We start from the raw sequence: 22,081 nt of genomic DNA, 5'->3' as shown, positions 1-22,081 counted from the left end.
CATCTGCAAAAGAAAACAAAGTTTGTGAGGCTAATTTTAGGTCTACCAACCTGAACAAGACCTTTTTTAACGTGGTGAAGAAGTAAGACATGTCTACGCTGCACTTCCATCGTTAACACTTTTGTCTCTTGGGGTGTGAAAAAAACATCCCCCGGACGACAGAACTGTTAACAACAAAAAAGCGCTTCATTGGCAGGAGATGCTCTTCTGCCGCCGAAGCTACTGCCCTCATTGGGGGTGGTTTTATTTTGTCATCAGGAGAGTTCTGTGTACCAGCGCAGCTGCGCTGTTGTAAGGTGCGCAGTGTAGACATAGCCTAATGGTAACTCCACATCATAAATGCCTTATCGAAAAAAGAGGTATTGTTGGCTCTTTTATTTTGTAATACTAAGGCTCCCATGTATGTGCCCCGGTTATCTAACTTTAGCTTGGAGCAACCTGTGGAAGCCTAAAGATTGCTTCAGTGAACTCCCAGGAAGCATTGTGAGACAGATCAGTTGGCTGTGCATTGTTAACTATAAACAAAATATTTGTCTTTAAACATGAAGTCCAGAGGGAGTGAGCTAGTGAGAGGAAATATTGGCAGTCCTCTTTAAAGTGAGAATTAAACAACATTGGTGTTATTTCAAACACAACTGTCCTTTTTTCTTCATTTTAAAAAACTAATCCCTACATTTGGAATGCACTTGGGTTAAACCTGCTACATGTTCATGCTTGTTGCATTGCTGTTGTGTTTTTTTTAGTTGAAACCACTTTCTCCGAATTCAGTAGTCAAGAACTTCTAGTTTCAGTGTCTAAGCACTGCTGGAGAAAATATTGCCTAGATAGAGCAGATTGAGAGAGAGAACCGGAGGTGGTAGGAAGAGCTATGTTTGCTGTTTCCCCTGAGAAACACCAGTGGGTGTGTGAGACTGTTTGGCTGGTAATGCTAGCGGTATCTTCAAAGCCCACCATTTTGGACTGATAGGGCCCCTTACTTGGAGTGACAGGCAGCAGAGATCAGTCAGTGGCCAACTGACTTCCTCCTTCCTTCCAGTCACGTCTTTATCTCTTACTGGAATTGCCTTCTTCTACTCACTGTGTCTTGGCAGGGGAAATGGAGCATCATGCTTCTTTCTAAAAGGTTTGTTTCCTTATTGAATTTCCTGGTGTCACTGAGGGTGGTGGAAAGGGTTGCCTTGCCTTGAGTGCTCTTAGAGAGGTCATCTTGTCTTGAGAGCTTAGTTCCTCAAAGATTCGGGGTCTCTGCTATAAAGTATTAAAGTTGTTGTTTAGTACCAGGAAAGCCGTTTTTGTACATATTCAATACCCAGATGAATGAAGTAGTGTTAATGTCCTGAAAGCTATTAGACAACAAAAGATGGTTGATTTTTTTGCATCTGAAATTTTACATCTACCTATCGAGATCAATTGCGTTTGTTATCCAGAAAGAAATTACCTTTCTCTCATAATAATTTAAGTTCTGGTTCTTAATGGATATCCTAAACTGAGACCTGTCTGCTGTGTGGATAAGAATCTAGAATCTCATGTGCTGCACAGGGTGGCTCTGGATTACTTGAATAGTTTTGTCTGAGAACAGGGTAACTCCAGTGTCCAAGTTTGGCGCTCAGGGGCTTTTGTGGTATCCTCAGGTGAGACATATAACCAAGGCCTGGACCACTTGTGGCTACTGAAGACTGTATGGCACTTTTGCAAGGGGTAGATATGGTAAGCACACTATCATAAATATCAAGGGAAGGGTAACCACCTTTCTGTATACAGTGCTATAAATTCACTCCTGGCCAGAGGCAAAATCCTTTACCTGTAAATGGTTAAGAAGCTAAGGTAACCCCACTGGCACCTCACCCAAATGGCCAATGAGGGGACAAGATTGTTTCAAAGCTGGAGGGAGGGTGGCGGAAACAAAGGGTTCTGTCTGTCTGTGTGATGCTTTTGCTGGGAACAGATCAGGAATGCAAGCCTTACAACTCCTGTGAAGTTAATAAGTAATCTAGCTAGAAAATGCATTGGATTTTCTTTTGTTTAATGGCTTGTAAAATAAGCGGTGCAGGAGGGAATGTATATTCCTGTTTTTGTGTCTTTTTGTAACTTAAGGTTTTGCCTAGAGGGATTCTCTGTTTTGAATCTGATTTACCCTGTAAAGTATTTACCATCTTGATTTTACAGAAGTGATTCTTTTACCTTTTCTTTAAATAAAATTTAAAGTGGATGATCGAGGTGCTAAAAAAGCATCCAAGGAAGACACGAGTATTGCAGAGAAGCTAAATGAATTCTTTGCATTGGTCTTCACTGCAGAAGATGGGTCAGATTCCCACACCTGAGCCATTCTTTTTAGGTGATGGAGCTGTCCCAGGTTGAGATGTCAGTAGAGGAGATTTTGGAGAAAACTGATTAAGTTATCAGGAACAGATGGGGGTTTACCCAAGAGTTCTGAAGGAACTCAGATATGAAACTGTAAAAGTACTAACTGTGGTATGTAATCTATTGCTTAAATCAGCCTCTGTACCAGATGACTGGTGGATAGCTCATGTAACACTGATTGCAAAAAAAAAAAAAGATTCCAGAGATGATCCTGGCAATTGCTGGCCAGTAACTAACTTCTATACCAGGAAAATTGGTTGAAACTATAGTAAAGAAAAGAATGATCAGACATAGATGATCATGATATGTTGGGGAAGAGTCAACATGGCTTTTGGAAAGGGAAATCATGCCCCACCAATCTATTAGATTTCTTTGAGGGAGGACAGCGAACATGTACAAGGGTGATCCAGTGCATATAGTGTTCTTGCACTTTCTGAAGGCCTTTGACAGAGTCCCTCACCAAAGGCTTTTAAGCAAAGTAAGGAGTCCTGGATAAAAGGGAAAGTCCTCTCATGGATCAGTAACTGGTTAAAAGAAAACAAAGGGTAGGAATAAATGGTCAGTTTTCACAGTGGAGAAAGGTAAATTGCAGGGTCTGCCAGGGATCTGAACTGGGAACCGCTGCTGTTCAACATATTCATAAATGATCTAGAAAAAGGGATAAACAGTGAGGTGACAGTTTGCAGATAATATAAAATTCAAAGCAGACTGTGAAGAGTTACAATGGGATCTCACAAAACTATGTGACTGGGCAAGAAAATGGTAGATGAAATTCACTGTTGATAAATGCAAAGTAATTTACATTGGAAAACATAATCCCAGCCATACATACAAAATGATGTGATCTAAATAAGCTGTTACCACTCAAGAAAGAGATCTTGGAGTCATCCTGGATAGTTTCTCTGAAAACATCTGCTCAGTGTGCAGCAGCAGGCAAAAAAGCTAAATATTAGGAACCTTAAGAAAAGGGATAGATAATAAAACAGAAAATATCATAATGCCACTATATAAATCCATGGTATGCCCACAACTTGAATACTGCATGCAGTCCAGGTTGCCCTATGTTAGGGGGCTTATTCCTTCACCCACTTACTTCCCTGGTCCTTCTCGCATGAACAGAGAGCAACAATACCCGAAGTCCAAAGGTGCAAACAATTCGATGTTTATTGGGGTGAACTTCCAGCAAGCATGATTCCAGTTTCCTTCCTTAGTATCCTCCTTCCCAGCTCTGACACCACAAAGCCTTACACCTGTGTCCCTGTTCCCATTCCTACCCTTAGCCAAACATGATTCCAACTTCCTTACTCCCACATTCCCTGTTCCCATTTCCCCCTTTAGCAAAACATGATTCCAATTTTCTTATCCCCATTCCCTGTTCCCATCTCCCCCTTTAGCAAAACATGATTCCAATTTTCTTACCCCCATTCCCTGTTCCCATCTCACACACCCACATGCCCATGCCCACCCCCACCCCCACCCAGTCACTTCCTCATTGACTACAGATTATATAGTAAAACTTGAGTTCTGCTTAGCTATACCTTAACCAATCATTCTCCTGAAATTTAACTAACCAATCCTAACATATTGTAACATGATTATGTAACCAATTATATCCCACCACCTCAATTAGTTTACACCCAGCAAAATTAATTATACAGCAGACAGGAACAATCACAGAACCAGACAGAGATTATACAGACAAACAACAGCAAAGTGGGAACTATAATGACAAAACAATACAGAAGTGAGGATTTCACATCCCAGCTATTGATAAGTGAGTTCTTGCCAGACAGGATGCTATCAAACTAAGTTTCCTTTTACATTTTCTAGGCACTTCCCTTTCTCTGGAGGTGATAGGAATACAATCCTGTCCTGATAGTGCCTAACAGCCCAATAGCACCTTATTTCAATGTGACTAGTTTGGAATGCGAGGATGTGACCGTTCGCTTCCCAGCTTATGGCTGCCTCTGCTGCTTAGCCAAAGGCCTTAGCCTAAGAACAGGGCCTCAGACTGTCACAGTAAGAGAAGGCCCTTACACCGGCAGACAGTGATCTTGATTCTTTCTTTTATACCTCTATCACTAGCCAAGTGATAAGAATACACCTAAATTCTTAGAGTACAGGCCTTTGCAGACAGGCCTGAATATCTATATCCTAACACCCTACCTCAAAAAAGATACTTTAGAATTGGAAAAGGTACACAGGAGTGCAACAAAAATGATTAAGGGTATGGAACAGCTTCCATGTGAGGAGAGATTAACAAGACTGGGACTCCTCAGCTTGGTAAAGAGATGACTGAGAGGAGGTATGATAAAGGTCTATAAAATCATGACTGGTATGGAGAAAGTGAATAAGGAAGTGTTATTTACCCCTTTACATAATACAAAAACCAGGGGACACCCAATTAAATTAATAGGCAACAGCTTTAAAACAAACTTAAGGAAGTACTTCACACAACATATAGTCAACCTGTGGAATTCATTGCCAGATGTTGTGAAAGCCAAAATTATAACTGGGTTCAAAAAAGAATATTAGATCAGTTCCTGGAGGAAAGGTCTATCAGTGGCTATTAGCCCAGATGGTCAGGGATGCAACTCCACGCTCTGGGTGTCTCTGAACCTCTGAGTGCCAGAAGCTGGGACTGGACATCGGGATGGATCACTCCATAAGTTGCCCTGTTCTAGTCTCTCCCTCTGAAGCATCTGGCAGCAGCCACTGTGAGAAGACAGGATACTGGGCTAGATGGACCATTGGTCTGATCCAGTATGACTGTTACGATCCTGATATGTACTATAACAATATTAATAAAAACAGTGATTTGGGAAGTACCAACTTTTATGACAAAGGGGAACGTATGCTGTAAGACTTGATTATCAAGCATGGATTTCTGATTTTACTGTGGAAGAGCAAGGAGTGTCTATCTAGTTGCCATAGGCTTATCAGAAATAGTAATTCCCGACCCTGTACTGGAAAGTTATAAACCAGACATATGCTGAGGTTAGTACAAATGTGAATTTTATGTTGAGCTCTGTTTGCAGTTGTTTCAAAGAAACAAAATACCATGCATTTCCTATTCTTGTTCATCCCACAGCCAACAGATGTTGCCCTGCTTGCAATGGCAGAGCCATGCGAGGGACAGATTGAGACTTGGCAGCTCATGAGAAAATTCTTGAAATACTTACCATTTTTTTTTTTCTAAAGCAGCGTTTTCATTTTGTTTAGCAAATGGTTGGAGGGCTGGGTTCTTTAACATACAGAAGCAAACAAATGACTGGAATAGTGTAGAGGCCAAATGTCCAGCTTCTAATATTGGACTAGTACTTTGTGGTCATTGCTATAGTAGTTTTTTTTCTCAAAGGGGAAAGGTGAGCTGCTTCTTTTCTTTGGCACCTGGTGCCAGTGACACAGAGCATGTAAATAATAGTAAAATTGTTCTCCCACCTTGGAAATGGAAATAAAACATACTTTCCCCCACACGTAAACACATACACACGCTTACCTCCACATATTTGCTTTATTAACTTGAGCTGACTGTGTGCTCAGAAGAGTGTGTCTAGACATGCCCTCTTTCACAAGGTGGATGCTCTCACTTTTAGGCCATTTTAGTGCCTGAATAAGAGGGCCATGGTCCCTTCCCCCCTTGAATATTCAGAGGAGTAGGTCAGACTCCTTAAATAGGAAGTGCCCCAGTGTAGTGCCTAAAATGACCTTCTTAGGAAATGCCATACATGCTGCAGCACATACCTTCCTGCTGATCACTTCTCTTGCATAGAAGGGGCAGTGGGGTGCAAAGTAGTCTGGGAAACCAAATGAAAATTCATGTGTACAAAGGAGGCTCAGAATTCCATGATGTACACACAGGTCTTTCTGCCTTCCATCTTTACATTTTTTTTCTTTGCACTGTAATCAGAGGAACTTTTTCCATTAATAATTTTACTGTGGCTGGAGGGAAGGGAAAGGAGAAGAATCTGTTTAATGGAGAGTCAAGACCTTGGGCAGCAAATGAGCCATGGGTTGGCTGAAATTCCAGTTGTGGGACTTGGAGGAGGAGCAAGAGGAATATGTACAAAAACAAACTTTACCCGATGGTGTAACAATCTTCCTTTGTTTACCTGAACTTGGGCAGTTGGAGGTGCTTGTTTTTCCTGAAGGACAATGAGCTGTAGTGTTACAATTATAAAAGGATGATGTCATTTATGTGTTAACAGTATTTGTTTGTGGGGTGCTCCCCCCGCTCCCAGTTTATAGGACATGGAGTTATTTTTCTAAAGCCAAAATCAAAACTGTCAGTTGAAGGCAGAAACAGGCTTCAGGCAATGCTGTTTCTTCTGGCAGCAAGAGACAAAGATCCTTGTTCTTCAGGCCAGTTTTTGTGTGCATTCCAGAACAATAATAATAATTTCAAATACACTGATTTTTTTAAAAGAAGCATTCATTACAGCAGCATGTTAATAGAGCTATAGTTAAAATTGTTTTGCTCCTTCCTTCATATACATTTTTTTTTATTGAGGGGTGTGACGGGGCAAGGCCAGATGGCTATAGAAAAGTAGTGGGAGACAGATATAGTAGCTCCAGGCTAAACAAATCCCTGGTACCAGGATGAGTGAAATGGAAGCTGCTCCAGGTCAATTAAGACACCTGGGGCCAATTAAAAACTTTTCAGAAGGCAGGGAGAATGCTAGGTTGATTGGGACACCTGAAGCCAATCAGGGGCTGGCTGAAACTAGTTAAAAGCCTCCCAGTTAGTCAGGTGGGTGTGTATGTCGGGAGCTGTGGGAGGAAGTTGCGCTGTTGGAGAGACTGAGTAGTACACACCATATCAGGCACAAGGAAGGAGGCCCTGAGGTAAGGGTGAAGTGGAGCTTGAAGTGAGAGCTGCTGTTGGGGAAGTAGGCCAGGGAATTGTACATTTCATGTTTCTAAAAGGTCAGCTACCATAGCTGATACTATTAGGGTCCCTGGACTGGAGCCCTGAGTAGAGGGTGGGCCCGGGCTCCCCCCCCCCCACCTTTGCCCCCTGATTAATTACTGAGACTGGGAGACAACAGAGACTGTGCAAGGAAGGATAACTTCTCCTCATGTCCCTCGCTGGCTTATGATGAAAATGGCTAAGTAGACTGTGACCCTTGTCTCTAGAGAGAGAAGGGTTATGTGGAGGGTCACAGTGAGCCTCTGAGGCTAGTGAAATCCGCCAGGAAACGCAGGACCCACAGAAGCAAGGACAGAGCTTTGTCACAGGAGGTTTTAATTGTCATAAAAATTACTCCATATTTACACTTGGCAGAGAGGTAGGGGTGTGTGTGTGTGTGTGTGTGTGTGTAAAGTTTTGAAGAAGCTCAGTTCTGCTGTTGTGGAGTTACACAAATTAAAATGAGAAAGGAGAAATTTAGAAAAGGTTGAAGTGCCTTTCCATCCCTCCATCATTTGTGTCTCACATTGAGTGTTATACAGAGCTCACAGCCTTTTAGGTAGTAAAGCAGTCATGCTTTGCCCATTAACTTGTTAAACACCTCTTAGCATATCTAGTAATTCTAGATTCCTCAAAATATCCTTAATATTTTTTCTCCTTTGCACTTGCTGTGCATGTGCTGACCAGTTATTAGCCCACCAGGATGGTAGTTGGCTGATGCACAAAATGTCTGACCAGCAAAACAGTAATTGAGATTTTACTCAGAGCTACAGGTAAACAGGGACATGTATATTAATTATTGTTTAGAGAAGTAGAAGAATTCTGTTTTTCCATGGTTTTGATTTCTTCTTGTGCTGTGTTAATCTCTAAGATTGACTATTTGCTTTGGGTGTCTTTGATTTGCTCCTATTCCGACTCTCCCCAACTTATATCTCAAGATAGAAAATGTGACTTTGACTCTTATCAATTGACTCTTATCAATATGAATTTGAGCAGTGCTCTTTTTTTTTTTTACCTTTAGCATCCACATGCAACCTAGTTTTTCATGTTGTAATTTACCAGAAGAGTGATGTCAATGAATGGGAATCAGCAATATGTAAAAGATATTTTCCTCCCAGTCACACTGATATTATAGGGGCACTTGTCTTAAATGGGGAAAGGAAAGACTTTTTTATTGATGCTTCTAATTTTTGTGGGCATTTGAGATTTAAAATGCTTACTCCTCTTCTTCCACAGTGGAATCTTTATTATTTTAAAGTAAATAATCATGTTTTAAAATAGTGGTTCCCAGAGGAAATTAACTCTGGCTATAGTTAAGTGATCTGTCAACAGTATTGCATTGTCATAATAGCAGGAAAGGAAAGACCCATTATCATTATCTAAACTAGGCAAAGCTAACACTGAAGAAATTCCCATGAATAGGGCTTTCTGTTCCCTCCCCTTTTTTTCCACAGATGGGTCTGTTTGTTTTTGATTAAACATTAGTCGGAAATCAATTTATGGCTCTTGGTAAGTGTCATTAGATAATTCTCTCTTTATCCAGGGTAAATAAAAACATTTATCAAATGTGACCAAACAGCAATATTGGCTGGAGTTGAGTTTAAAAATAGACAAAACCAGTATTTGGAGCTATGATTATTAAAATTACAGATTGTATAATGTGATGCGTTCTTGATGCATAGGAATGTGGTAAAATGGTTTAACTGTGCAGGGAAGGAATGCCAGAAGAATTAAAACTCTAATCTCTGAAAGATCACAAAAATATGATTCCATGAAATCTTTCTGTAGTATAAAACATCCTATTTTATGAGTAGGGAGGGGGTTCCTGAATAGAGAGAATGTGTAACCTTGAAGATTATGGAAAATTAGGACAGCCCACAGCGTATTGGGCACTGAATACTGTGATTCAGCTCAGGGACGCTATCACCTAGCCTGACTGCTCTAACAAACAAATTTGTTCTTCAGTACAGATGATAGTTCGGAGATAACTGAGGAGATGCCGTCATAACCTTCATGCTGATATTTTCCACTTTTTGACTGGTTTACCAAACCACTCCAGGTAGAAGTCCTTATTATAGAAGTACTGTTTTGGATGTGTAACTGCAACAAAGGGGATCTCTTACTGCTTGAGGTTAGAGTACAGAGCAGTAAGATTAAAAAGTGTAAGCATTGCAAAGCAGCCAGTTTTATATTTTTACTGCCAGATGTAGAAGTTGCTAGAGTAATTTCATTAGGAGTCACAGAGCATGGAGGGCTGCATAACTGATGATGACTGAGCTTTCCAGCAAATGTATATTCTAGCCATTTGCTCCTGGGACCTGGATTTTTGGGTTCTCTTAGATTGGGTTTAGCTATTAATTTATCTAGTCTGCTGTTTTGAAAAAGTCAGAGCTGAAGCAATTTCAGCTTGATCACTGTGGGAGTATGCAACTTTAAAGTTTAATGCCTAGCACGAAGAACCCTGGGAAGAGGTAACTATAGGGGCTAAAGTGGAACACTTGAATCTCAGGTGTAAAATTTTTCACATCAGGTGCTTGCTCCAGCTGTGTGTTAGTGGTGCTAGGAGATGCTTGGGAGCAAGGTAGTGTCATTGTACTAAAATGATGGAGAACCCTACCATCATAGTAGATTCTGATTTGAATGGGCTACGGGCAGGAGGATAAGTCTTCACTGCAGTTAGCCAGTGTGATCAGTGCCTGGGTTGAAAACAGCAACACTGCAAAGGCATACTCACTGATGCTGCACTCCTCTGTGTGTGTTGCTTGGACTTCGGTTGGCATATCCCATCGTTCTTTCATGCTGAAGCAAGCTGAGTTGCTCTGATTCTTACTTAGTGAGTTGTAGGAAGGTATTGGAGGACTACTAGCACTTGTCCTCGCTACAAAGTTGGTGTGTTACCACCCAAAGTGAAACTGGCACCTGAGCTCCAAGCCATACACGAACCGAGCCAACTAGCCTAGGTTGAAAGCATCACTGAACTCGAGTGAGAACGTCTTCTGTGGGAACAGGAGGGGTATTAGGAGCAACACCCACGTAGGAGCTGAGGCTAATTCTACATTGATGGCAAACCCTGAGGCATTACTGCAGGAAGAAATGTTCTTGCTCAGTTACAGCCTGTAACCAGTTTCTTGGGAGTGATCCCTTTAGCATGCCGGACCCACAAGGATCCACACAGTTCCATAGGGGCAGGCCCATAGCCTCCATGACTCCAAAACTGGGCTTTCAGGTGCCACCCATCCCTGTCTATCTCTGTCTCCCTGTAGTGAATCCTGCCAAGCCAGACTCCTGAAGGAGACTTTTCACAACCCCTTCAGGGTGCAGTGCTCTCAGTATCTGCAGTGACCTAGGTAGCCTTTTCAAGAAAAGGAAATAATTTGTTGGTCACCCGGCATACGGAATCTGAAAGTCCTTAAATTATCAGAGAGAAACAAAAGTTAAGACATAGCTGAGACTGGCCCAACCCCAGGGCTCCCTTGAGCCATGCTGGTGTAGGAACCATCTGTGCTTCTTCTGTCTACCCCTGTTCCTTTATCCCAGGTCAGAGGCTGAGGACCTGTCTCTTGGTGGGATCCACTCCTAACACAGCTATGCACCTTTTCCCTTTGTCCTCCAGCTCGGGGGCTTTGCTCTACTTTGCAGAAAGGTGGGGAAAAATCTCCTTCCTCTTCACTGTTGGTCACTAGGTATAAATATCCTGAAAATTGGGATGTCCATTCTTTCTTCTGGATCTTCCATTCACAAATGTAGACTTGAGTCAATTTGTTAATGTCACTGGTCTCCAACCAGACAGCTACGGGAGTCCAACACCTCATCCCTTCCCATTATATTCAGTGCATAGCAATACACAGCCCAAAGGGAAACTGAGGCATGCATAGGAATCATAAAACTATTACCAAAATTCTACATTCATCACATACTGTCCTGTTTATTTTTCATACTGTCCAGCTATTATATTAGCAAATCTTCTTTAAAAAAAAATCTTGGATTACCTGCTACTGTGTTGTTTTTTGGGAGTTGGTGCGTGGGAGGCAAATTCAAAATGTTGGTGTGAAGCAATCACTGGAGACACGATTGTTTTTAAAGTTTTGGTCATGTTTACAGCTGGAATGGGGTGGGGGGGGACAGGACATATTAATTAGTGAGAACCTTCGACATCAAAGAATCTTCTGTGTGCAATTTTTGTAGTGGTAAGGAGCTTCTGAAGGGTTTGTCTTGATCAGAAACATGTCAGTCATCAGGCTGTTGAGCTGGTAGGTTTCACAAGGCTTCTAATTGCGCCTGGTGTGTGAGATTGCCTCTTCCCTGTAGCTCTTTTAGGTAGCTAGCTATTTTTAAAGAAGGTTATTTTCAATGATGTCACCTTTGGTTTATTCAGTACAATGCAAAATAACAAAGTTTTGTTAAATTAGAAATAAATTTCCTGAATTTGAGGTTCAGAGTAGATACACTGGCTTAGTGGGTTGGTATGGAGTTAAGATGGTTGCTTTATTTCAGTATATTTTGTTCAGAAGTCATTTCCCCCAGTAATCTAGGGCTTTGCCTCAGATAACATCAGGAAACAAGAGATACAGAAATGGTGTCTTTATTGTTAAGTATTGTGTATATATATTTTTTAAGTTAGCCAGTTTGAAGACAAACTAGCCAAAAATTGGTCCTGACTTGTGCCCCTTCCTTTCCCCCTCCCCCTTTCATATAAATATATATTTTTGTGAGGGGAAGGTGAAGAATGAAGTGTCCATGTTGCCATATCGGTCATTCTTTGTATTTGATAAATTTCAGACGTTAAAGGGATATAAGAACATTGTCAAGGCAATTTTTATTTTAAACTTTAAGTGTTAAGAAACCCAGACATAGTTTGAGTCTCGGAGGCTCTAAAACAACAAGATAAATGAAACCCTTTTCCATTATGTAAAATATTTAACTCTTGTGAGTGGCAGGATTTTGCCTTGGTATTCTAACTATTCCAGCACCTTTAATGAGTCCTGCTAAGCTAGAAACGAGCACTCGCTTGAATGCAACAGCCAATACTCATCTGTTCTCTCATTTGGAGTAATCTGTGACTAAAGTCGATAATCTCTCGCCTTTATGACCACTGTATATCTACACAAGTAATTTAGTAACAAGAGAAGATCCTTCTAGCAGTGTAGAAATTTGATCTTCAGTAGTCTATATAAACAACGAGGAATCCTTGTGGCACTTAGAGACTAACAGATTTATTTGGGCATAAGCTTATTTGGGCATAAGCTGGAACCCACTTCATCAGATGCATGGAGTGGAAAATACAGTATCAGGTATAAATACACAGCACATGAAAGGATGGGAGTTGCCTTACCAAGTAGGAGGTCAGTCTAATGAGACAATTCAATTAATTCTTAGGTGAAAAGACTACAGATCATTCTTTGGTTTAACTAAACTCTTTGTGAAGATTGGTGATTAAGAGCACTGATATGAAATTGACTGTAGAATGGGGTGAAATCTGTGTACAGGATTCGTTTCAAACTAACTGAATGTATGCATCTTGGAAATTAACTGTGGAGAAAAGTCTTGACTGTGACATGAACTGGGACCTCTAGCTTTCAAAGCAGATGCTTATGCCATTGGGCTCAAGCCGGTTGAGTCTCTGGATTTGTCTTCACGACCAAAAAAAGGTGCGTTTTTGCTGCAGGATAGCTAATGTGTATTAATTGTCCTTCTCTAGACCTTAGTGGAGAGAAGGCACCTGTAGTTTATACCAGAAGGCAGCTAGGCGACATCAGCACTGTGCTATGCCCCGTCCATGGTCCATCTTTTCATAAAAGCTACAAGTGTCTTCTCTCCACTAAGATTTTTAGAGAGGGATAGGTAGTGCATGTTAGTTAACCTCCTGTAGTAAAATCCACCTTTTTTCAGGGGAGACATAGTCTCCATTACATTTTAACACCAAATTCTGCATGATCTACTTAAGCACAGACCTCAACTTATATACAAATTTGTTTACTGTAGCATTGCGTGAGTAATGCGAGAACATCATCTTTAAATTCAAGTAATTACAGTGGCATTTAAATGTTTATTTAGTAACATATGGATATTTTATAGGTATTTCAGTTACTATAAGAATGAATATCAATTTCATTTCTCAGTGAAACTTCAAAGATTCTTAAGGGTTAACTTTCTTCTGTGTTTCTGGGAGCTATACTGTATTTGTTTGGCCAGATCCTCATTCGTTGACTTGAGTGGAGTTACACCAGTTTATACTACCTGAGGATATGGCTCATGGTAGAAAAGGCACTTTTGTGTTCTGTGGGCTGTTTGTAGTCACTTTTATAACTCATTTTGGTCTGGATTTCTTGTGCTTGTTTTTCAGTCTAGAAGATAATTGTTTTTTTTTTTGCTAAGTTTGAAGAAACCACTCTTTTATCCCTTTTTGAGTTAAATGGAAGCAAAATCTACTTGAAATTAGTCATGCGTAAAAAGAGTAGTTTTGGGTACTTCACCTACCTCAGTATCTGTCAATTGTGATTTTTACAATCACATTTATTTTCCTAAGGTTTCATACATCAGTTTCTCTTCCCTTTGCTCTTTAAAATATTCACAAATAGGCAAACCTGATTATATCAGGGAAACTGTGAAACGTATTCTTCACAAAATAAACACTGACGAAAAAGAATTTTCCTTATATTTTTTCTCACTTTGATGCATTAATCCTTAATGTTGCTTTTAAGTATAGTAAATAAACAGTTTTCCAAGAAATGACTTCTAAATTTATGATGCCCTGTCAATTGAAAACAGAGAAGAAATAATGTGCAACAGTAAGATTGGTTACGTTTTCCGTACTTTTTTATATGTAGCTTTCTGTAAGGAATGAATGTCATATTTATTGGGTACAAAGCATGCAGAAAAAGGATCCGGAGATGTGAAATGTTGCCCATTTACGTTTTATTTTAATTGTGATTTGAGTGCGGTTTCCTTTGATATGTGTATTTTAGATGTACACACATCTGCATATTGATTTAGTGAAAATGCACAGTTATTTCAATGGCAAGATGTTTAAATGTTTGGTTTTTTGTTTCATTTGGAGCATTACTGCAATTCCTGAAGACACACATTCAAAGGAACACACTAGTGTTAGGATATAGATATTCAGGCCTGTCTGCAAAGGCCTGTACTCTAAGAATTTAGGTGTATTCTTATCACTTGGCTAGTGATAGAGGTATAAAAGAAAGAATAAAAATCACTGTCTGCTGGTGTAAGGGCCTTCTCTTACTGTGACAGTTTGTGGCCCTGTGCTTAGGCTCAGGCCTTTGGCTAAGCAGCAGAGGCAGCCATAAGCTGGGAAGCGAACGGTCACATCCTCGCATTCCAAACTAGTCACATTGAAATAAGGTGCTATTGGGCTGTTAGGCACTATCAGGACAGGATTGTATCCCTATCACCTCCAGAGAAAGGGAAGTGCCTAGAAAATGTAAAAGGAAACTTAGTTTGATAGCATCCTGTCTGGCAAGAACTCACTTATCAATAGCTGGGATGTGAAATCCTCACTTCTGCATTGTTTTGTCATTATAGTTCCCACTTTGCTGTTGTTTGTCTGTATAATCTCTGTCTGGTTCTGTGATTGTTCCTGTCTGCTGTATAATTAATTTTGCTGGGTGTAAACTAATTGAGGTGGTGGGATATAATTGGTTACATAATCATGTTACAATATGTTAGGATTGGTTAGTTAAATTTCAGGAAAATGATTGGTTAAGGTATAGCTAAGCAGAACTCAAGTTTTACTATATAATCTGTAGTCAATGAGGAAGTGACTGGGTGTGGGTGGGGGTGGGCATGTGGGTGTGTGAGATGGGAACAAGGAATGGGGGTAAGAAAATTGGAATCATGTTTTGCTAAAGGGGGAAATGGGAACAGGGAATGGGAGTAAGGAAGTTGGAATCATGTTTGGCTAAGGGCAGGAATGGGAACAGGGACACAGGTGTAAGGCTTTGTGGTGTCAGAGCTGGGAAGGAGGATACTAAGGAAGGAAACTGGAATCATGCTTGCTGGAAGTTCACCCCAATAAACATCGAATTGTTTGCACCTTTGGACTTCGGGTATTGTTGCTCTCTGTTCATGCGAGAAGGACCAGGGAAGTAAGTGGGTGAAGGAATAAGCCCCCTAACAACTAGCACATTACTTGTTTTTGTTATTTAATTTGAATGCAAAAAGTACAACCCTGTAATGCAAAATTAAGGTTAAAACATTGCATTAAAGTTGTAAAATTCAAAACTGATTCTCACGCCCTGTAGATTTTTTTATTACTAGATAGTGTTAACTTTAACGCTTATGGATATGTAGGTGTAGAGCTATAGTACCCTGCTTAATGCAAAAGATTTGGGGATGCAAGAGGATCAATAAACTTCATGGGCACCATACTTGAAATTACTTAAGTTCTTTAGCGATTTAAATTTCAGACTTAAAGTTGCATCTAACATAGTTGCTCTTAAACAAAACAAAAACAATCCACCCCACCATCTTTTTCTTGCAGGAATACAGAACAGGATGTCCTTTACAAGAAGATGTTGTAAACACCGTTTCTTCAGAATACAAACAAACTGTGTGTGTGACTTTTTGTTTAAAGTAGGATCAGCAGTGAAAGCAGCATAATGTCAACAATGTGGTACAGGTTGGCACGCTTTCTCCCATTCCCCACCCAAATCCTAGAGATAAGCCTGTGTACCTCTGTTACCTAACAGCGTACCTGTCTGTACACATCTGATAAACTTCCCTCTCTGTGTGTGGTGTGTATTCCATCCTTTCAGCAAGGGTGTCGGATTTCTTTGGAACTGTTTACAGAAGTGTCCATATCCTATAGCACTGCATATAAAGTCCTCACTTTTGGTGAATGAGTTTTATGAGGCCATCTGTTTGTGTACAGGGCAGCCTCTTTGTTGTTGCATAGGTTATAGATGTGGCAGGAATAACACATGTAGGCATCTTGGTGATTTCAGGCCCTGTGACTCTGTTTAAATGAGTGCAGTTACTATGTCATCCATTTTGCAGTCATTATTTATTATTGCATTGGAGGATTTTTCCCACATTAGGCTTTTCAGTTTAATTGTCATTTTGCTTGTGTTTGCTGCTGAGGAAGTGGGAAGATAGTTAAATTCAACTACAGAATCTTTATAGCTATTGGGCCACGTTCTACAGGTACTTCCATTAAAGGTTTGTGGGTATAAGGACTGGAATTTGACTCAATGTACAATAATTGCTTCCAGTGAGATTTGGTAGTAAATTGGATTTTCAAAATACAGATCATATTATAGTAGCCAAAATAGCAGTATTTGAATATTCCTCTCCCTTGAAGCAAAAAAGAAGAGGTGTATGCCTGCTGTAGTGATCCATATCCATAGCGGATTCCTGAGATCTCCCTTTTCTCCAGTTTCACCTGTGAAGCCTGGCATTGTAGGAGATAGGAATTGTGTAGTAATTCAGACCAGAGGCTCCTGTAGTCTAGTGTCCTATCTGGTAGAAAGAAAAGGAGTACCTGTGGCACCTTAGATACTAACAAATTTATTTAAGCATAAGCTTTCGTGAGCTACAGCTCACTTCATCGGATGCATGCCTCTGATGAAGTGAGCTGTAGCTCACGAAAGCTTATGCTCAAATAAATTGGTTGGTCTCTAAGGTGCCACAAGTACTCCTTTTCTTTTTGTGGATACAGACTAACACGGCTGCTACTCTAAAACCTATCATAGAATCATAGAATATCAGGGTTGGAAGGGACCCCAGAAGGTCATCTAGTCCAACCCCCTGCTCAAAGCAGGACCAATTCCCAGTTAAATCATCCCAGCCAGGGCTTTGTCAAGCCTGACCTTAAAAACCTCTAAGGAAGGAGATTCTACCACCTCCCTAGGTAACGCATTCCAGTGTTTCACCACCCTCTTAGTGAAAAAGTTTTTCCTAATATCCAATCTAAACCTCCCCCACTGCAACTTGAGGCCATTACTCCTCGTTCTGTCATCTGCTACCATTGAGAACAGTCTAGAGCCATCCTCTTTGGAACCCCCTTTCAGGTAGTTGAAAGCAGCTATCAAATCCCCCCTCATTCTTCTCTTCTGCAGGCTAAACAAGCCCAGCTCCCTCAGCCTCTCCTCATAACTCATGTGTTCCAGTCCCCTAATCATTTTTGTTGCCCTTCGCTGGACTCTCTCCAATTTATCCACATCCTTCTTGAAGTGTGGGGCCCAAAACTGGACACAGTACTCCAGATGAGGCCTCACCAATGTCGAATAGAGGGGAACGATCACGTCCCTCGATCTGCTCGCTATGCCCCTACTTATACATCCCAAAATGCCATTGGCCTTCTTGGCAACAAGGGCACACTGCTGACTCATATCCAGCTTCTCGTCCACTGTCACCCCTAGGTCCTTTTCCGCAGAACTGCTGCCTAGCCATTCGGTCCCTAGTCTGTAGCTGTGCATTGGGTTCTTCCGTCCTAAGTGCAGGGCCCTGCACTTATCCTTATTGAACCTCATCAGATTCCTTTTGGCCCAATCTTCCAATTGGTCTAGGTCCTTCTGTATCCTATCCCTCCCCTCCAGCGTATCTACCACTCCTCCCAGTTTAGTATCATCCGCAAATTTGCTGAGAGTGCAATCCACACCATCTTCCAGATCATTTATGAAGATATTGAATAAAACCGGCCCCAGGACCGACCCTTGGGGCACTCCACTTGATACCGGCTGCCAACTAGACATGGAGCCATTGATCACTACCCGTTGAGCCCGACAATTTAGCCAGCTTTCTACCCACCTTATAGTGCATTCATCCAGCCCATACTTCCTTAACTTGCTGACAAGAATACTATGGGAGACCGTGTCAAAAGCTTTGCTAAAGTCAAGAAACAATACATCCACTGCTTTCCCTTCATCCACAGAACCAGTAATCTCATCATAAAAGGCGATTAGATTAGTCAGGCATGACCTTCCCTTGGTGAATCCATGCTGGCTGTTCCTGATCACTTTCCTCTCATGCAAGTGCTTCAGGATTGATTCTTTGAGGACCTGCTCCATGATTTTTCCAGGGACTGAGGTGAGGCTGACTGGCCTGTAGTTCCCAGGATCTTCCTTCTTCCCTTTTTTAAAGATTGGCACTACATTAGCCTTTTTCCAGTCATCCGGGACTTCCCCGGTTCGCCACGAGTTTTCAAAGATAATGGCCAGTGGCTCTGCAATCACAGCCGCCAATTCCTTCAGCACTCTCGGATGCAACTCGTCCGGCCCCAGGGACTTGTGCACGTCCAGCTTTTCTAAATAGTCCCTAACCGCCACTATCTCCACAGAGGGCTGGCCATCTCTTCCGCATTTTGTGATGCCCAGCGCAGCAGTCTGGGAGCTGACCTTGTTAGTGAAAACAGAGGCAAAAAAAGCATTGAGTACATTAGCTTTTTCCACATCCTCTGTCACTAGGTTGCCTCCCTCATTCAGTAAGGGGCCCACACATTCCTTGGCTTTCTTCTTGTTGCCAACATACCTGAAGAAACCCTTCTTGTTACTCTTGACATCTCTGGCTAGCTGCAGCTCCAGGTGCGATTTGGCCCTCCTGATAACATTCCTACATGCCCGAGCAATATTTTTATACTCTTCCCTGGTCATATGTCCAACCTTCCACTTCTTGTAAGCTTCTTTTTTATGTTTAAGATCCGCTAGGATTTCACCATTAAGCCAAGTTGGTCGCCTGCCATATTTACTATTCTTTCGACTCATCGGGATGGTTTGTCCCTGTAACCTCAACAGGGATTCCTTGAAATACAGCCAGCTCTCCTGGACTCCTTTCCCCTTCAAGTTAGTCCCCCAGGGGATCCTGGCCATCCGTTCCCTGAGGGAGTCGAAGTCTGCTTTCCTGAAGTCCAGGGTCCGTATCCTGCTGCTTACCTTTGTTCCCTGCGTCAGGATCCTGAACTCAACCAACTCATGGTCACTGCCTCCCAGATTCCCATCCACTTTTGCTTCCCCCACTAATTCTACCCGGTTTGTGAGCAGCAGGTCAAGAAAAGCACCCCCCCTAGTTGGCTCCTCTAGCACTTGCGCCAGGAAATTGTCCCCTACGCTTTCCAAAAACTTCCTGGATTGTCTATGCACCGCTGTATTGCTCTCCCAGCAGATATCAGGAAAATTAAAGTCACCCATGAGAATCAGGGCATGCGATCTAGTAGCTTCCGTGAGCTGCCGGAAGAAAGCCTCATCCACCTCATCCCCCTGGTCCGGTGGTCTATAGCAGACTCCCACCACTACATCACTCTTGTTGCACACACTTCTAAACTTAATCCAGAGACACTCAGGTTTTTCTGCAGTTTCGTACCGGAGCTCTGAGCAGTCATACTGCTCCCTTACATACAGTGCTACTCCCCCACCTTTTCTGCCCTGCCTGTCCTTCCTGAACAGTTTATAACCATCCATGACAGTACTCCAGTCATATGAGTTATCCCACCAAGTCTCTGTTATTCCGATCACGTCATAGTTCCTTGACATCACCAGGACCTCCAGTTCTCCCTGCTTGTTTCCAAGGCTTTGTGCATTTGTATATAAGCACTTGAGAGAACCTGTTGATCGCCCCTCATTGCCAGTATGAGGCAGGAGCCCTCCCCTCACAGACATTCCTGCCTGTGCTTCCTCCCGGTATCCCGCTTTCCCACTTACCTCAGGGCTTTGGTCTCCTTCCCCCGGTGAACCTAGTTTAAAACCCTCCTCACTAGGTTAGCCAGCCTGCTGGCAAAGATGCTCTTCCCTCTCTTCGTAAGATGGAGCCCGTCTCTACCCAGCACTCCTCCTTCATGGAACACCATCCCATGGTCAAAGAAACCAAAGCCTTCTCTCCGACACCATCTGCGTAGCCATTCGTTGACTTCCACGATTCGACGCTCCCTACCTAGGCCTTTTCCTTCCACGGGGAGGATGGACGAGAACACCACTTGCGCCTCCAACTCCTTTATTCTTCTTCCTAGAGCCACATAGTCCGCAGTGATCCGCTCAAGGTCATTCTTGGCAGTATCATTGGTGCCCACGTGGAGAAGCAGGAAGGGGTAGCGATCCGAGGGCTTGATGAGTCTCGGCAGTCTCTCCGTCACATCACGAATCTTAGCCCCTGGCAAGCAGCAGACTTCTCGGTTTTCCCGGTCAGGGCGGCAGATAGATGACTCAGTCCCCCGGAGGAGAGAGTCCCCGACCACCACCACCCGCCTTCTCCTCTTGGGGGTGGTGGTCGTGGAACCCCCAACCTCAGGACAGCGCATCTCATGCCTTCCAACCAGCGGTAGAGTATCTGGTAGAGTGCCTTACAACACCAGTTTTTAGTCAGAGATTGGACTCTAGAGGTTTGCAGCATGACTTAAAAACTTTTTAAAATTCTTAATGTAAATCTTGTATGTTCTCATCGAGTCCTCCTAATCTCCTTGCTTTTATGATATCTTGTGGCACTGAGTTCCATGAGCTATCTCTGCATTGGAATTGGAAATGTTTTTCTTTTTATCACTTCTTAATTTATTTCCATTTCCTTTACTGTCCACTTGTTTTTGTAATGACGAGAGAGGTAAATGGAAGTACCCAACATATTTTGTGTGTACCGTTCACTACTCTGGCCACTACCTTTCAGCCTGTGTGACACGGGAAGTGATTCCTTTTGTAGACCCTCAGCAATGTATCTTAGAGGGAGTCGCTCTGACCTAGCCCTTTTCATCTGTAGATCGCAAAGCACTTTACAAAGGAGTTCAGTATCATTGTCCCCATATTGAACATGGGGAAACTGAGGCACAGAGGATGGAAGTGACTTGCTCAAGGTTACCAAGCAGACAAAAAAAAAAAAAAAATCTCAACTCTTTTGAGTCTAAATTTTGAGTCTTCTTTTGAGGGGGTGGTTTTATGGCTTTTTTTTATTTTTTTTAAATACCTTAGAAGGTGATTTTCTTCTGTTCAAGGGAAGGGTGCATAGATCCCCTCTAGTGGATCTTCTCTTGTTGCAGCTTGCTGAGCAGCAGAACCAGACCTGTCAATCAGGGTAAGATGGGAGTAGCCACCTTCTTGGGTTATGTCAGTTCTCTTCTGCTTGTAGCTGCTGCAGGCAGCTGCAACAGGCCTCCTGCTCAGAGTGACTGCATTTAAAACAAACAAACTCCACCTTCTAATCTCTCTCTTAGGGCAATCCTTTGTGCAGAGTGCCAGTCGGGGAGGAGATGTTTTTTCTTCCCTGCACTTCTCAGCTCTTAGCTGGCCAGAGGCCCTGGATGTGGCCCCTCCCTAGCTATGTGGCCACTGCAATGGTGGAGAAGCAGAAATGCAGGGTAAAAACTCCATTTCGGGTGCTCCACTCCACTCATTGTTTCGATTGGGCTCTCTGTGTGATCTTTAGGGATCAGCCTGCTCCCACTCCCCAACCCAGCAGTGCTCTCCTGCGACTGAAATATGTGGGAGGAGAGTCAGTATCTCCCTTGTTTTAATTAATCCCAATGCTCAACTCATGGATCCCCCCTAGGCCTCCAGTAAAACCAGGAAAGACCTGATGATGTGGTGAAGAAAAAAAAACAAGCCAGAAAAAAGCTTTTGAAAAGCTTCAGACCTTCATTTGACATTATAAAGAAGCATAAGAAAGAAACCAAACCGCTCCCCCTTCACTTTCCCCAACGGTGCAAGTTACCTTTCATAGGTAGCTAAGCTATTGTGCAGCATGAGGCACTCCTGTCTTTTGGATTGAATGTAGTCCAGGGGTGGCCATCCTGAGCCTGAGGAGGAGCCAGAATTTACCAATGTTCATTGCCAAAGAGCCACAGTAATACGTCAGCAGCCCCCCATCAGCTCTCAGAGC

At 42.3% G+C, this 22,081-nt stretch overlaps 1 protein-coding gene across 7 annotated transcripts in view; it reads left to right on the top strand.

Moving 5' to 3' along the window:
- The window catches only part of IGF1R (insulin like growth factor 1 receptor), a 308,206-nt gene that overhangs the window by 161,443 nt on the left and 124,682 nt on the right, over window positions 1-22,081 (top strand). The gene's annotated exons all lie outside the window — the stretch shown is intronic.

This window comes from Lepidochelys kempii, chromosome 10 (assembly GCF_965140265.1).
Source record: "Lepidochelys kempii isolate rLepKem1 chromosome 10, rLepKem1.hap2, whole genome shotgun sequence".
NCBI lineage: Eukaryota > Metazoa > Chordata > Testudines > Cheloniidae > Lepidochelys > Lepidochelys kempii.
The sequence above is the reverse complement of the archived record's forward strand: the minus strand, read 5'-3'. Positions and strand labels throughout refer to the sequence as shown.